Source organism: Lissotriton vulgaris, chromosome 6, assembly GCF_964263255.1.
Source record: "Lissotriton vulgaris chromosome 6, aLisVul1.2, whole genome shotgun sequence".
Classification (NCBI taxonomy): Eukaryota; Metazoa; Chordata; class Amphibia; order Caudata; family Salamandridae; genus Lissotriton; species Lissotriton vulgaris.
This window is the reverse complement of record NC_141694.1, coordinates 96,899,446-96,915,493: the sequence shown is the minus strand read 5'-3', so window position 1 is coordinate 96,915,493 and position 16,048 is coordinate 96,899,446. Positions and strand designations below refer to the sequence as shown.

Below are 16,048 nucleotides of genomic sequence, written 5' to 3'. Positions count from 1 at the left end.
CTTTTCCCTGTGGCCTAGTTCTTAGCCTCTGTTACACTGCTTTCAGTGTCGGGACACCTCTTTGCTGAGGCAGCGGTGCGCTATATAAGTCTAATTAACATTAACTTACGGGGCATTTCATTATGTCGGCCCTGGCTATTTCAGCTCTGGATTCAAACCTTACATTTCTTCTAATCTGCTGAGACCAAGTCCTACTTCGCTGCTTCAGCTGTTTAAAAACCCGGGATCAGTAGAAGCTGTTCCGGTGTTCGATCATTTTCCTGTTTCCCTCCCTGAGTTGCCCTCCCTCTTAACCATATTTAGGAAACTTCCTAAAACATGGCCTCTTGCACTTTTGTTAAGTTGGCCTTTATTCCTTGCCTCCTGCTCCATTCCATGATGTCTTTCCTCCACACCCGGACACCCAAGGAGTAACAGTTTGCTTCATAAATATTTGTTCGAGGCATATGAGCTGGAGATTACACACTCTGCATAGATGGCCACCTAGTGTTGGGCCTGGATGTTTGCAGTTTTTTGTTGTTGTAGAAAAGTCTTTGGAAGTCACGGGATAGGTGACTCCTCCTTTGGATGATACTGCGCATGGGCATCGGCTCCATCCCCAGATTGTTTTTTTCCGCCACCGGGCTCGGATGTCTTTCCAGCGCTCCGTTTTGGAAGCGATTTCCTTCAGCGCGCAATCCTCACCAACTTACAGAAAATAAGTTTCGAACGCTTTTCCAGTAGACGCTATTCTTCAACATCGAATACTTCGATTCTGGTCGTCGTCGATGGTCTTCGGGCCTAACTAGGCCTCAACTCCAGCTCATGGAAAGAGCGCCATTTAAGAGGTGTCCTCGATGTCGGTCGAAGTCTCCCCACACCGACCTTCATGAAGTGTGTAACCTTTGCCTTTCTCCAGAGCACGAGGATAAAGACTGTTCCGCTTGTGCCTCTTTCCGCTTCAAAAAGACTATCCGGGACCGAAGAGCGAGGAGAACAATGGCTCAATCTTCGACTTCCATTCCGGACGACATCTTTGAAGAAGGCATCAATGTCCCAGAACAACACGACGCCAACAGCGGTTCCGAAGAAGAAGATTCGGAAGTAGAGGTCATCACTCCAGCGCAACGGGTCGTAAGTAAGACCGTCGACCCTGACCCTTCCTCACCACACCCAAAGAAGGCCCCGTCACGCCTTCGGGTGCACACCGACAGTCTGCTTCTACTGTCCCACCTTCAGGCCCGGCTAAGAAGCCAATTAGGCCTTCATGCGACTCGGGCTCGAGTCAGCCTTCACACGGTGCCGGCGCACATTTACCGGCACCGAAAAAGACAACGGCACCGGCTACGCCAACACCCAAACCATCGGCGTCGAAACATACCACTACTCCTTCGGCACCAAAACCCAGGTCGGAACCAAGTAAACCCGCTTCGGATTCAAAAAGACCACCGGAACCGAAAAGACCATCGGATCCAAAAACCATACCTGAACCGAAAAAAGCACCAGAGCCGAAAAAGACTCCTGCTTCCCCGGTAAGACATTGTCAAGAAACCAAAACAAGCCACTTCGGTGCCGAAACCTTTCTCCACACCAAAAGATCGACCTCCTGGAGAAGATTTGCCTTATCCAGACCCTGCTCAAAAGACTCTAGTTAAAGATCCAATTACTGGACAGTTAATTTTGGCTTCAAAAAAGCGACCACTGGACACACCAGCTACAGCTCCGCATGCAAAGAAGGACGACATGGCTACCTCTCCCTTAAGACTGCCTTCCCCTTCTCTTTCACCTGTACCATCACCACATCCTCCCATACCACAGCATTCCCCAGCATCTTCTATCATACCAGACGATGACAACAGGGATGATAGCTCTGATGATATGGGGGGTAATATACCTGATCCAGCCACTCCTACAGGATCACCTGACCCGTGGGATGATTCTACCACCCCAGATGTCCCAAATGTCCCTCAGGATGACTATACCCCTCAAGGCCTTCCCCACCAGAAGACACTATAGGATTTAATGAATTAATCCACAGGGCTGCTCAATCTCATGGAGTAGACATACATACAGACCCTGTAGAGGAAGACGTCCTAATGGATACCTTTGATAATACACAAAGGTCCTCATCCATTTTACCAATGCTTAAAGGAGTGATTAAGCATGCGCCTGAAGTCTTCAAGGAGCCAGTCAGAACTCGGGTCATTAACCCTCGTATAGAGAAAAAATATAAAGCTGCCCCCTCAGACCTAGCATATATTAAAGGGCCAGTGCCACTAGACTCACTTGTAGTTTCCAATGCATGCAAGAGAGCAAACTCACGAACATCAGGTGATGATGCACCACCAGATAAGGAGTCTAAGCTACTTGACGCATCAGGGAAAAGAACAGCGTCTCAAGCAGCAAACATGTGGCTTATTGCCAACGCACAGGCATTATTAGCTAGATACGACAGGGCACATTATGACGAATTAGAATCATTAATGAGGCACCTCTCTGATAAGTACAAGGATAGAGCAAACCAGCTTATCCAAGAGGGGAAAAACACCACAAACACTTCTATTCAATGTGCATTTGATGCAGCAGATACGGCCTCTAGGGCAGTTAACACCAGCGTAATACTACGCAGACACGCCTGGTCACGTACATCAGGGTTCAAACCTGAGGTACAAAGTGCCATTCTTTATCAACCCTTTGATGAGCAACACCTATTCGGACCCAGCGTGGATGTATCTCTTGAGAAAATGAAAAAAGATACTGACCCCGCCAAATCTATGGGAGCCCTGCAGTCGCAGGCTCCCAGACGTTCATTTTGTCGCTCATCCTATAGAGGTGCCACCAGGGGATACTCTTCAAACACAGCTTCTACCTCCTACAAAGCCCCTACACAGTCCACTTACAGCAAGGGCTACCAAAGGGGTGGTTACAGGGGTAACCATAACAAAGGCAGAGGTAAAAATAACAACTCCCGCTCTGCCTCTACCCCTGCCCAATGACTCCCTTCCCCATCCCATTCCACTCCTGTCGGGGGAAGAATCCAAATATATTTGCCAGCCTGGGAAAACATCTGTTGGACCCGGCCTCGTGGCGTGGTCCTCTCTGATCCCCGCAACCCAAGAACTACTGGTGGACCTGACCCCAACCCGCCCAGAACTGTACACGACCCCTCTACACCGGACCTGAGCCTATCTTCAGACCGCGTGCCTGCACCCGTGCACGTGACCATCAGACTCCATGTTTGGCCACACCGGCCGGCCGGCCGGCCGCCTTCTTCCCTTTCGGCAGCTCTTGGCCGACCCAGGCTGCAGACAGGCGTGCGCGTCCGGCGTGCCCGGACCCGCCCGGGGGGTGAAGGACCCACCAAGTACCCGAAACCAAGACTGCAATCACACCTCCGGCCCACTCCTGAAGAACTGGTTCCCCTCACACCTCTGAACTATCCCTGGGGGCTGGTTTCGATCACACCTTTGGCCTCCTAGCGAGCTGGCTCCAAACCTTGATGGGCGTCTGGGAATCCCTGGATGCACGGTCCAAAGTATCAAAGAACCAGCCGCCCAGACAATCGGCCGCCTGGCCCTCGGACCACCAGCCCTCTGCCTATGAGGGTCCGGACATCAAAGGGCCCCTAAACTATAAGACAGCCTGCCTCCCATCCAGCCGGCAGTTGTATCCTGGACAAGAAAGCCCTGCTGATCTGATCGCGGCTGACCTTGAGGAGAACAGACTCTGACCCACCGAGCCCTGCTGACGCTGTTGCGGCTCGCCCTCGAAGCTACGGAACTGAACCACCGAGCCCTACGGACGCTGTCGCGGCTCCCTCTCGAAGAGAAAGACTTGAACCATCGGAGCCCTGCTGACCTCGTCGCGGCACACTCTTGAGAACAAGAGACTCTTGCTACCATCCTGAGCCCTGCTGACACTATTGCGACTCCGCCTGAACTACGAGCATACGGTGCCCTCCGGATCGAGCCCTGCTGACCTCGTCGCGGCTTGAGGAGCCCTCTGGTCCGGCTGGACCATCGACGCTACCCTCACGACTACCTCGAACCGAAGTGAGTAGGACAGCAAGTACCATCGCCAGCCTCCGTACCCCCCAGTTCAAGGATTGAGAACTGTGCGCAGGGTACGCTACGTACTGGCCGACCTTTGAGACTGTCCCGCTTCCCCCTTCCCTTGTGTTACGAGACTTTCACGATCCCTCGATCGCTGTATATTGCTACCTTTTTACCTTTGATAAAGTTCATACTTGATAAAGATCCACGGTGTGGTGTCCGTTCGTAAGTGTGGTGTGCCGACAGTGTGTACGATCAGTCCTCCCCGGTGGGGACCCTCCCTCGATAAGACTCGGCAGGAATTGTGGGAGAGGAGGGTCTCTGGTGGTTAGGAGAGCAATCTTGACCCCTGAGGTCACCCCCTTCCAACAACATCACATCAGACAGGTGGGTGCTCCAAATAATTCAATCAGGTTATTGTCTGGAACTAACATCTACCCCCCCCCAAATATACCACCCAAGCAGCGTCCAATGTCACAAGAACATTTAACATTGCTCAGACAGGAGGTAATATCCCTCCTGCAGAAAAATGCAATAGTTCCAGAGCATCAGAAAAACAAAGGAGTATACTCCCTATATTTCCTAATACCAAAGAAGGACGGATCTCCAAGACCCATCCTAGACCTCAGACCTCTAAACATTTATATACAGTAGGATCATTTTCATATGGTCACACTCCAACAAGTCCTTCCACTTCTGGTGCTAAACGACTTCCTGGTCACTCTAGATCTCAAGGACGCCTACTTCCATATTCCCATCCACAAAGCGCACAGAAAATATCTCAGATTTATGCTAGACGGGCAGCACTACCAGTTCAAAGTGCTCCCATTGGAGTCACAACAGCGCCAAGAGTGTTTACCAAATGCCTAGTAGTAGTAGCAGCACACTTAAGAAGACACCATATTCATGTCTTCCCGTATCTGGACGACTGGCTCATAAAAGCCAGCTCATACATCCAGTGTGTACAACACACTCACGCTACTATTCAACTGCTTCACAACTTGGGATTCACAGTAAATCACACCAAATCGCATCTACAACACTTGCACATACAACAGTATATCGGTGCTACAATAAACACCCAACTAGCACTAGCTTATCTCCAGCCAGGATAACTAGTGTACAAACTCTCCTAACAAAATTCGAACCGCAACACTCACTACCAGCTCGAGTGTTCATGCAGCTCATAGGAATGATGGAATCTTGCATATCTGTAGTGCCTTACGCAGGACTGCAAATGCGTCCACTTCAAGAGTGCCTAGCACGCCAATGGAACCAGGCTCAAGGTCAACTGACAGACCTACTGTTGGTAGACGGTCGGACTCATCGTTCTCTGCAATGGTGGAACACCAAAAATGTTTTTAAAGGGTGACCGTTTCTAGATCTAGTGCCTCAAATAGTCATGACAGCGGACGCATCGCTCTCCGGCTGGGGAGCTCATCTACTGCATCACACCATGCAAGGCCGGTGGGCACTGCAACAAAAGATACTCCACATAAACCACTTAGAGTTGATAGCTGTGTTTCTGGCACTAAAAGCATTTCAAACTCAGGTGTCAAGCACAGCTGTCGTAGTCCGCACAGACAATATGATATCTATGTACTACATAAACAAACTAGGGGGGACACACTCTCTGCAGCTCTCTCAGATAGCTCAGCAGATCTGGAGATGGGCTATACCACTAAACATCTTCCTCTTAGCCCAACACGTCTCAGGAGTACAAAACACTACGGCAGATCTGCTAAGTCGACAAACACAGCGTATCCACGAGTGGGAACTTCATCTACAAGTTCTTCATCCGTTCTTTCAAATGTGGGGACAACCTCAAATAGACCTCTTTGCCACCTACGAAAACGCAAAATGCCCAAACTTTGCCGCCAGATACCCACACCCATTGTCCAGAGGCAATGCGATATGGATGAACTGGTCAGAACTATTTGCGTATGCTTTTCCTCCTCTCCCACTACTTCCGTTAGTGGTACGCAAACCACAGTAACATTCCCTGACGCTCATCCTAGTCGCTCCATCTTGGGCCAGACAACCGTGGTACACTACGCTGTTGCAAATGTCTGTAGTACCACACCAAAAACGAAACCGATCTCCACGCCTATTAACACAGAACCTTGCAGAGATCAGACACCCAGACCCAGCTCAGCTCAACCTAGCGATCTGGCTCCTGAGGTCAGAGAGTTTGGTTACCTCAACCTCCCCCCAGAATGTATGACCGTTAACAAAGAAGCTAGACGCCCCATTACTAGAGCATGTTTTGCTGCTAAGTGGAAACGGTTTGTCAAATACTGACAAAACAACCAAATTAATCCTTTAGACGTGTCTATTCAACACATCATAGGATATCTATTACACCTTCAAAAGTGTAATTTAGCCTATACATCTATCAGGCTACACCTCGCTGCCATTGCAGCATACTTACAAAATAGACAGCATCTATCTCTTTTTAGAGTACCAGCTATTAAAGCTTTCATGGAAGGACTCAAAAGAATAATTCCTCCCAGAACGCCACCTGCACCAGTGTGGAACTTAAACGTTGTTCTCACAAGGTTAATGGGACCTCCCTTTGAACCATTACATAAATGTGAATTGCAATTCCTAACCTGGAAAGTAGCTTTCCTAGTAGCCATTACTTCTCTCAGAAGGGTTCGCGAACTACAAGCATTTACCATTCAAGAACCCTTTCTGTAAATGCATCATAACAAAGTGGTTCTTCGTACTAATCCTGAATTCCTTCCTAAAGTCATTTCACCATTCCATTTAAATCAATCAGTTGAGCTGCCCGTATTTTTCTCGCAGCCTCCAACAGTAGCAGAAAGAGCTCTGCACACCTTAGATGTCAAAAGAACATTACAGTACTATATCGAAAGGACACCAACTTTTCGTAAAACAAAACAACTTTTTGTGTCTTTTTCACCGACACATAAAGGCAATCCCATATCAAAATCGGGGAATGCTAGGTGGATTGTTAAATGAATACAGATATGGAGACGCGCGAGCGCGTCAACCAAGATGGCCGCCGCTACCGGAGCTCCGTGAATACTACAGCCCGAAATTTCCTTTGACGACGATTTTCGTGTCAAAAAGTCGGCAAAAACAGCGGCGCTTGCCTCCACATACTATTCCTCACCTGTGGAGCGATTTTTGGACGAATTCCTTCGGCGGAAATGCTTCTTCTGGCTCCATAGTTCCTGCTCCCAGCTTCGCTTGCAGGTACTGCCGGCTTTGACTGCCTGGGGGCGGAGTAATATTTATGACAGAGCCTGGCTTGGCCCTAGCCACGCCTACAGTCCAATTTAGCTAGCTGCTGCACCTGTAGTTTTGAAGAGATTTTTGGTGTTTTTGTCACCATTTACGTCATTTTTCTCACATTTTGAGGTGGCTTTTCTTCACTTTACTATTCCTACGTGTTGGTGAATATTTTTTCACCTCAGCATGGATTCCAAAAATCCAACTACTAATAAATGGAAGCAGCAGGTTTCTCCTCCTCCAACAAAATCTAAGGTAGTGGAATCCTCAGAACCTTCTCTTGCGCTAATTTTGGAGGAGCTTAAAGCATTACGCCTGAATACTGATACTATTGCCTCAGAAGTCAAAAATGTTCGTAAAGACATGGCTTCTATTTCAATGAAGGTTTCAGACAATGTCATTAATATTCAAGATAATAAAAACAAGTTGGACGCTTTCACACCTTCAATGGCCAGAATTGTTCCAATGCATACTCAACTGCTGGACATGGAAAATCGCAATAGGCAATATAATCTTCGTATTTTTTATTTGCCCGAAGATGTTGAAGGGACTAATTGCCGACTATATCTGGAATCTCTTCTACCTGGTCTTTTGAATATTAAATTTCCAGAAAAATTTGAGATTGACAAAGCTCACAGAGTCCCGTCACATCGAAATCCTCGACATACAAAGCCCAGGCAAATGATATTCAAGGTACTGCGTCATCATCATTTGGTTCTCATTCTTAAAGCTGTGAGAGAAATTCCATCATTGTTGGTGAATGGAACCAACATTTTTATTCACCAGGACTTTGCTAAAGAAACTGTGGCTATTCGTAGAGAGTTTTCTTCCCTTCGACTACAGCTGAGGAGCCTTGGTTTCAAATATGGTCTTTTTGACCCATCTACGATGCGTGTGTGGAAAGACAATGTCTCAGTCTTTTCAACGTCCTGAAGATCTTCGGCTGTTTCTTGACCAGCAAGCTCCTCCATCCATGTATACTCAAGATCCTAATACTCGAATTGGTTTCGTCGGACTTCACTTGTCACATCTTTGCATAATCTTTATTCATGGGCTCCAACGGATACTGGCCATGCTAGAGGAACGGGTGTGCGTTTCCTTCTTTCTTTTCATGTTTCTTGTTTGTTCATTCTTCTCTCTTTTTCGTTTTTCCCCTTCATATTTTCTACATAGTTACTCCTTTAACTTGGCTATTTCTTCACTCTTCTTGTTCTGATTCCTTTCTCTCCTTCTTTCTATATCTTAATGGCTAACATTCATAATATTAAAATTGTTTCTCTTAATGTCAAAGGTTTAAGACATCCAATCAAACGTACGAAAATTCAAGATTATTTAGGTAGTTGCAGAGCTGATATTTGTTTTGTTCAAGAAACGCATGTTGATGATAAAGTTTTACAGTACATGAATAAAAAATTGGTAGATTCTATTGTCTCCTCGCCTGCTAAAGGTAAGAAAAATGGGGTCGCTATTTTCTTTGCTAAAAGATTGCATTGTCAAATTCTTAATAAGATTTCGGATTCTGAAGGAAGATATATTATAGTTAAAATCAAAATTCATGACTCTATTTTCTTTTTGTTTAATATTTATGGCCCTACAGCAGATGACCCTGTATTTTGGGCTACAGTTACTACTGAAGTTTTAAAGTTGGGAAAAGTTCCTTTGATTGTTGGTGGGGATTTTAATATTATTGCTGACCCCTTGCTAGATAGATTATCTACCTCTAAATGTCGTCCATCCAAGATTTTCCATGCCTTTAAAACGTTTCTTCAAACTACCAAGTTAGCTGACATTTGGAGATTACACTATCCTACTGGTAAAGATTTTTTTTTTCTCCAACCCTCATAATTCTCACTTAAGAATTGATTATTTTTTACTCTCCCTCTTTCTTGTTCAATCTGCAACTAATCCTACCATTGGTACTATTGATATTTCAGACCATGCCATGATTTCTTTTGTTTTGAATGTCCTGTCTTCTTTTGCTAAGCAATCCAGATGGCGTATGAATGCTGACATTGTCCTCAATGACACTCACAAACCCAAATTGTTACAAGCGATTCAGGATTATTTTATATTCAATCCAGAAGATTCTACTTCTATTATTAATCGCTGGGATGCGTTTAAAGCTTATATTAGAGGTTCCACAATTTCTATTATGGCACATGAGAATAAAAAAAATAATTCTAATATTAAAACTCTTGAGAAACAAATAGCCCAATTTGAACATTTATTTATTACTTCCAATGATCCTCAATATAAAATTAAATTACAAAAACTTAGATATGAATTTAATGCTATCCTTAGTACTAGGGCTGGGATTCAACTCTCTAAGTCCAATGCTAAATTTCGCTTTAATTCCAATAGGTCTGGTAAACTCCTCGCCAATTACTTACGTATTAAAAGGGATAAAACGCAGATTACTTCCCTTCAGGGCCCGCAAGGTAAAATTGCACTTTCCCATAATGATATTGTTCAAGAATTTCTAAATTTTTACTCCACCTTATATAATAAACCAGATCTTTGTGATGATTCTATAATTGATGCTTTTTTAACTGCTTCCAGTTTACCTCATATTTCTCCTTCTGACAGACTTGGGTTAGACTCACCAATTACTACTGATGAAATCCTGAATGCCATCAAATCACTCCCAAAAAATTAATCTCCTGGTCCTGACGGCATCCCTGCTGAATTTTATAAAGAATTCCAATCTCATTTATTACCTCACTTATACCAAATTTTTTCTCACTTTTGTTCCTCAGGTTCTTTTTCAGAAGCTTTAATTGTTGTCCTTCCCAAACCTGATGAGCCTACCATTGTTTCTAATTACCGTCCCATCTCCTTGATTAATCAAGACTGTAAATTATATGCTAAAATGCTTGCCTCTAGATTAGCTCCTGTCCTACATTCTATTATTTACCCTGACCAATCCGGTTTTATGAAGAATAGATACTCTGCTAACAATACTCGAACATTATTACATGTCATTGAACAAAGTTCCTCACTCCTTGTCCCTGCAGGTGTTATGGCTTTAGATGCAGAAAAAGCCTTTGATAAAATCCATTGGCAATTTTTATTTAAAACTTTATTATCCTTTCATTTTGGGCCCTCTTTTATTCGTATGGTTTCGGCTTTATATTGTGCTCCCACTGCCCGATTGTTTGTTAACGGACACATTTCTAATCAATTTTCCCTTTTTAGAGGCACACGTCAAGGATGTCCCCTCTCCCCTCTATTTTTATTAGGAATAGAACCCTTTCTTAATTCCATCTGTAAGTGCGAAGATAATCAGGGTATCACCATCAAAGATGTTACTGTTAAAACTTTAGCATATGCTGATGATGTGTTATTATTTATTAGTAATCCTTCCTTGTCTGTACCGTTATTGCTTGATATTATTTCCAAATCTTCAGCTGTGTCAGAATATAAATTAAATGTTACGAAAACTTAATTTTTTCCCTTAAATATGCTTTGTACTCCCGATATGTTACCTTCACCTGATATTGTTTGGCAAAAGAGCAAGTTGAAATACCTTGGAATATTATTTTCATCATCCTTGCATGCTACCTTGAAATTAAATTGTGACTTCATTCTTGATTATGTTAAACAAAAAACGTCCAAATGGTCTTCCCTTCATCTTTCCCCGTGGGGGAGAATGGAATCTATTAAAATGAATATTGCCCCAAAAATATTTTATTCGCTTGCAATGATACCAACTCAGTTTCCACTCACATTTTATAAAGACATTGATAAACTATTGTCTAAATTTCTTTGGAATAATAAACCTCCTCGTATTGCTTATAAAAAAATTGAAGATTCCTAAATGCCAAGTTGGTTTTGCCCTACCAGATTTCTATTTATATCATAAGGCATTCATCTTAAAACAGAGCTCGTTCTGGTTTAATATTTCACCTGTTGTTAGTCCTCCTATTTGGTTTCATATTGAAAATTCCCTTGCAAAACCTTTTCCACTGCCCTCCTTGTTAACCATGTCTCCTACCTCTAAGGTTATACATTCCTCGTCCATAATCAAATCATCAAGATTAATTTTTACTGATTTGGTCTCTAATTTCTCATCTCCTTTACTTTCTACGGTGCATTTGTCCTTATTGTGAGAAGGTGGCCTGATATGCAGTGCTCACTATTCTAGTGAACACTATGTATCAGTCCAGCAACCCTTATTGATGATTGGTTGTAAGTCAACCTTATAGACCAGCTATCCTAGTAGCGTGGATACGAGCAGTCTAAGGCTAAAGACTCGAGAGGGCGTGTTAAGCCAGCTGTTATACCACACATATACCCCTTGAACACCAAGTGAAAGGACACCACACAAGTGTTATGAAAATAAACAAGATATTTATTAAGAATCACAACAGCCCTGTACTCTTTATGAGGACAGGGTACTAAGCACAAAACAAAACTCTTACGAAAATACTTAAGTTAGCACAGTATATACAAATGCCCGAGGGGCACGGAAAACCATATACTCTGAAAGTGGAATGCGAAATTACTAGCAGGTAAGTACAGTACTAATAGGCTTAGGAATCGCTAGGACTTGACTATAGAGATTACTTCTAGGAGGCCTAGGGGACTCGGGTGCAGAGTGTGCACTCTCACGCGTGATGCGGGACAAAGTCTATGGTAGCTAGTAATTGCAAAGTTAGTGTTCTCGGGCGAACCCGACCTGGTAGGAGGAAAACGAAAGTGGATTCTGACCCTTGGATAGTGAGGCTATGCTGGGGCACCGAAATGCCGAAGTTACCTAGCCCAGGGGCTGCAGCTGCATAGGTCTCAAAAGACGTCGGGAATCCTCGTAGACGGACCAGGAGCCTGGAAGAAAGAAGTTGCTGGCAGGCGACCAGTGAAGAAAGTTCGATGGATCCAAGCCTGGATCGAAGGAAGATGACACCTGAAAGCAGAGGGGACCAAGTTCGAGACTACTAGCCAGTAGTCAGTGGGCACCAGGAGGGCACCGGATGGTAGCCACCTCGACTAGGTGAGTGGGTGACGCTGTGCTCGCAGATCTCACGGACCAGGAGGCGTTGTCGGCGACCAGGATGGAGGAGCGAGCTGTCCCACGAAGATTGAAGCTGTCGGCGTCGCTGGACCCAGGATTGGGCAACAAAGCCTTGGCAAATTCAAGCCCACGCGGTGGACTCAAAATGGCGTCTGGAGTGGACCAGGAGGGTCCGGGGTGCCTCTCTTGAAGGAAGCAAGGGCCAGTCTGGAGCAACCAGACCAGCAGCAGTGATGTCGTCGGGCGTCGTGAAGAAGGCCACAAGCCAGCCGGCTAATAGCCACACAGTGCGGGGAGCACGCAAAAGCAGAAGGGCCCCACGCAGATCATGGAGATGCTGGAGGGCTGATCTTCGGTGCTGGAGCTGCTCAGGGTTGGGGCTTCTCGGACCCCAAAGCACTCACCAGTGGAGGACACGGTGGGCTTGTTGCAAAGAAGTCGTGCAGTCTTGGCGATCGTCGGTCCCTCGAGGTCTCGTCGCACTCACAGTTCTCAGCTTTGCTGTAGAGGTGAGTAGAGGTCAGAGGTGCCAGGGAAGCCGGGTCTCGTCGAGCTGGGTCGTCGGATTCGTGAAGAAGGACTTGCAGCAGACCGCAGTGTTCTTAGGATGGTGCCCGCTTGATGCAGGGTGACTACTCCTTAGCCACAAGGGAGAATCTTGAAGAAGAAATCTTGATGTCCTTTCGTAGAAAGTCGTGTCTTGATTCCAAAGATGATCTAATTTGAACAGGGGGCCCGCTCCCATCTTTATACTAAAAAAGGGGGCTGACCCGGTGACTAGGTCCTGCCTATGGGTGGGACTAGGAGGGGGTGGTTACACCCCTCTCCCATGCCGGACTTCCCCAGGCCAGGGGCTGGTGTGCCCCTGGAACTGGTTCTGACCGGCCTATGCGTAGTGAGCACCGGGGTGCCACTCAGCAGTCACCTTCCTGAAAAGCCCTGCCTACCCAGGATACACAAAACCATGTCTGGGACGGTGCTAGCACCGCCCCTGACAGGAAACCCTTTGTCCAGGCTCCCCTCGCTGGAAGGACTCCCAGCTGCAGGGGGTCAGACTCGTGTCTGTGGTGGCAGCATCCATTTTGTGGAGCTGAGGCTTCAGTTAACTTTAACCGGGGTTCACAGTTACATACATGTCGTGTCCCTCTAGAAGGGTGGAATGCTAACCCCGTCGCCAGAATTGGCGAGGGGTTAGTATTCCAATTCGTATGACACCTTACTCGACATGTTTTGATAAAGCAATACCAAAGATAGCATTTAACCGCGAGGATTATAATGCACTTAAGAGTATATGGTATGCGTTATCATGGAACAGCTATTAGGACTTGGTTCCGCAAGCTGCAGACAGGCTCAGCTCATGCCAGAGCACCATCTCACACGATTCCAAGCACTCTGCCTTCAGGATTGTCAAGGCCTGCCATAGGAGTGACTGATAGGAATCTGTGTGTTCATTTTAGGGTTAGGTATAGGTATACTACACCTACAGCAAAGGGTGATTACACGACTTTGCCCCAGCTGTCATGCAGCCAGTTGTGTCAAATTTAGGAGGCCAGCCAGGGGTGGCATAATACATGCTGCAGCCCCTGGCAGCCCTGGGTACACCTATGCCCTGAGTTACAGGGTCTGATAATGTGGCCCAGTACCAATTGGTAACTGCACCTAGGGTACACGTTGTAATTTAGAGAGAGAACAGCCAGGCTGTGGGCCTGATTGGCAGGCCCACAGCCAGAGAAAGTCGTAAACCAGTGAAACAAAAGCAAAAAATCTGGGTGATCATAGGATTGCAGACCCTACTCTCCTACACTTATGGCATAGCGCTTTAATAAAATTAAATAGAAATGTCTCTTTTTGGTCTTCATGGATTGATAAGGGCATTTTCTATCTTAAAGATGTTTTCTTAAATGGTGCTTTTATTCCATTTGCTCATCTCCAAATAAAATTCAATCTGCCAACGTCCGATTTGTTAAAATATCAATTTTTGTGATTCCTTCCCAACTGGTATCCCGTCTATATCCTCAGCTGATTTTTTTAATTTATATCAATACTGTTTCTGTATCTTCTAAAGCAGTTTCTGTATTTTATAAGAAACTTACCTTTTCATTAGGCTCTAACATGGATATAATTTCCACTTTTTGGAATACTGAACTCTCCATTTCCCTATCAACTGATTCATGGTCATTAATTTGGACTAATAGTATTTCTGGATGGTTACCAGTTTCACTTTATCAAACCAATGCTTATATTTTGTTTAATTCTTTATGGACACCATTACGTTTATTTAAAGCTAAATTATTACCATCAAACCTATGTTGGCATTGTAATTTACATTCTGGTTCTTAACGTCACATGTTATTTGATTGTCCTATTATGAAATTTTGGTCTGAAGTTGGGAATGTGATATTGAAAATTTTACCTATTTCTGATCTGCTTTCTTATAAATTGTTAATCTGTAAATCAGTTGTTTTGATTAATCCTCTTGAAAATGCTGAAGCAAAGTTATTTAATTTTTTGGTTTCGGCTGCGTTAAAATCAATTACTTTTTGTTGGAAGGATGCTACTTCTCCAGTATTAGGGTGTCTTTCATAGATTCACATGCTTGAATATCCCCCGTCGTCGGAGTGGGAGTCCCACGGTAAATAAAATAGCAATAATATAATATATATACAACAACCGCTGGCAATTCTACCCTTTTTGCCAGTAGTAGCCACCCTCCTCAATTGATCAGGAGCATTCCGTATGGAGAGCTTCTCAGGCTCCGCAGAAATTGTTCTAGATTAGAGGACTTTGAGGAAGCAGCCAACGAGTGTGTGACTCGGTTCAAAGTCAGGGGATATGGCGAATCTCTGTTGAAAAAAACCTTGAACAGAGTAAGAGCTATCCCCAGAGACTCTTTATTTGCTGCAAAACCTCCCCTTGAGAAAGCCGACAACGGCACAGGGAAGTTTAGGATAATAACCCCTTTTTCTGCAGGAGCTAATGACTTGAGATCTATGCTGCGAAAAAACTGGCACATCCTTAAGACAGCACTATCAAGGATGACCTACCTGATCACCCACTGATTACCTTCAATAAAACTAGATCTCTCAGAGATCATTTGGTGACCAGTCACTTGGAGAGGCCGCCACCCAAAAGTAATACCTTAAAATCCATGAGTGGCTTCTTCCCGTGTGGGAAATGTAAGGCGTGCGCCGGGAGTAAAAGAGTCCTCTCAGTGGACAATCATGAAACCGGCAAAAAACTGCACATAAAACAGTTCATCACTTGTAGCACTCCCCTGGCTGTCTATTGTTTGGTGTGTCCCTGCGGTCTCCGCTATATAGGGAGCACCATCAATATGCTGAAATTGCGGATTCTAGAACATCTTAGAGCAATCGATAAAGCAGATCAGGCATACCCAGTTGCTCGGCATTTCGCCGAAAAACACAACAGGGACCGCAATCAGCTCCAGTACTTTGGTCTTGACATCATAAAAAGTAACGCTAGAGGAGGTGACCGTCTGCGACGTTTACGCAGACTGGAGTCGCGCTATATCATTGATCTCTCCACTAAATGGCCTAAGGGGATGAACAGTGGGGAAGAAATGGTTGTACATTTAGGCAAATAGCAACGTGGCTGTCTTCATATTATAGAGTATTCTATTTTTGTCAGAATAATGGACTAGATGATGTATATTTTATCACTGTAGGGGTATGTGTGTGTATATACATAATGACTGAACATTTCTGTATGAACATGTGGGGGAGGCTAA

The 16,048-nt window shown here is 45.0% G+C and overlaps 1 protein-coding gene across 2 annotated transcripts in view; it reads left to right on the top strand.

Moving 5' to 3' along the window:
- The window catches only part of XPO5 (exportin 5), a 762,403-nt gene that overhangs the window by 202,955 nt on the left and 543,400 nt on the right, over window positions 1–16,048 (top strand). The window lies entirely within an intron of this gene.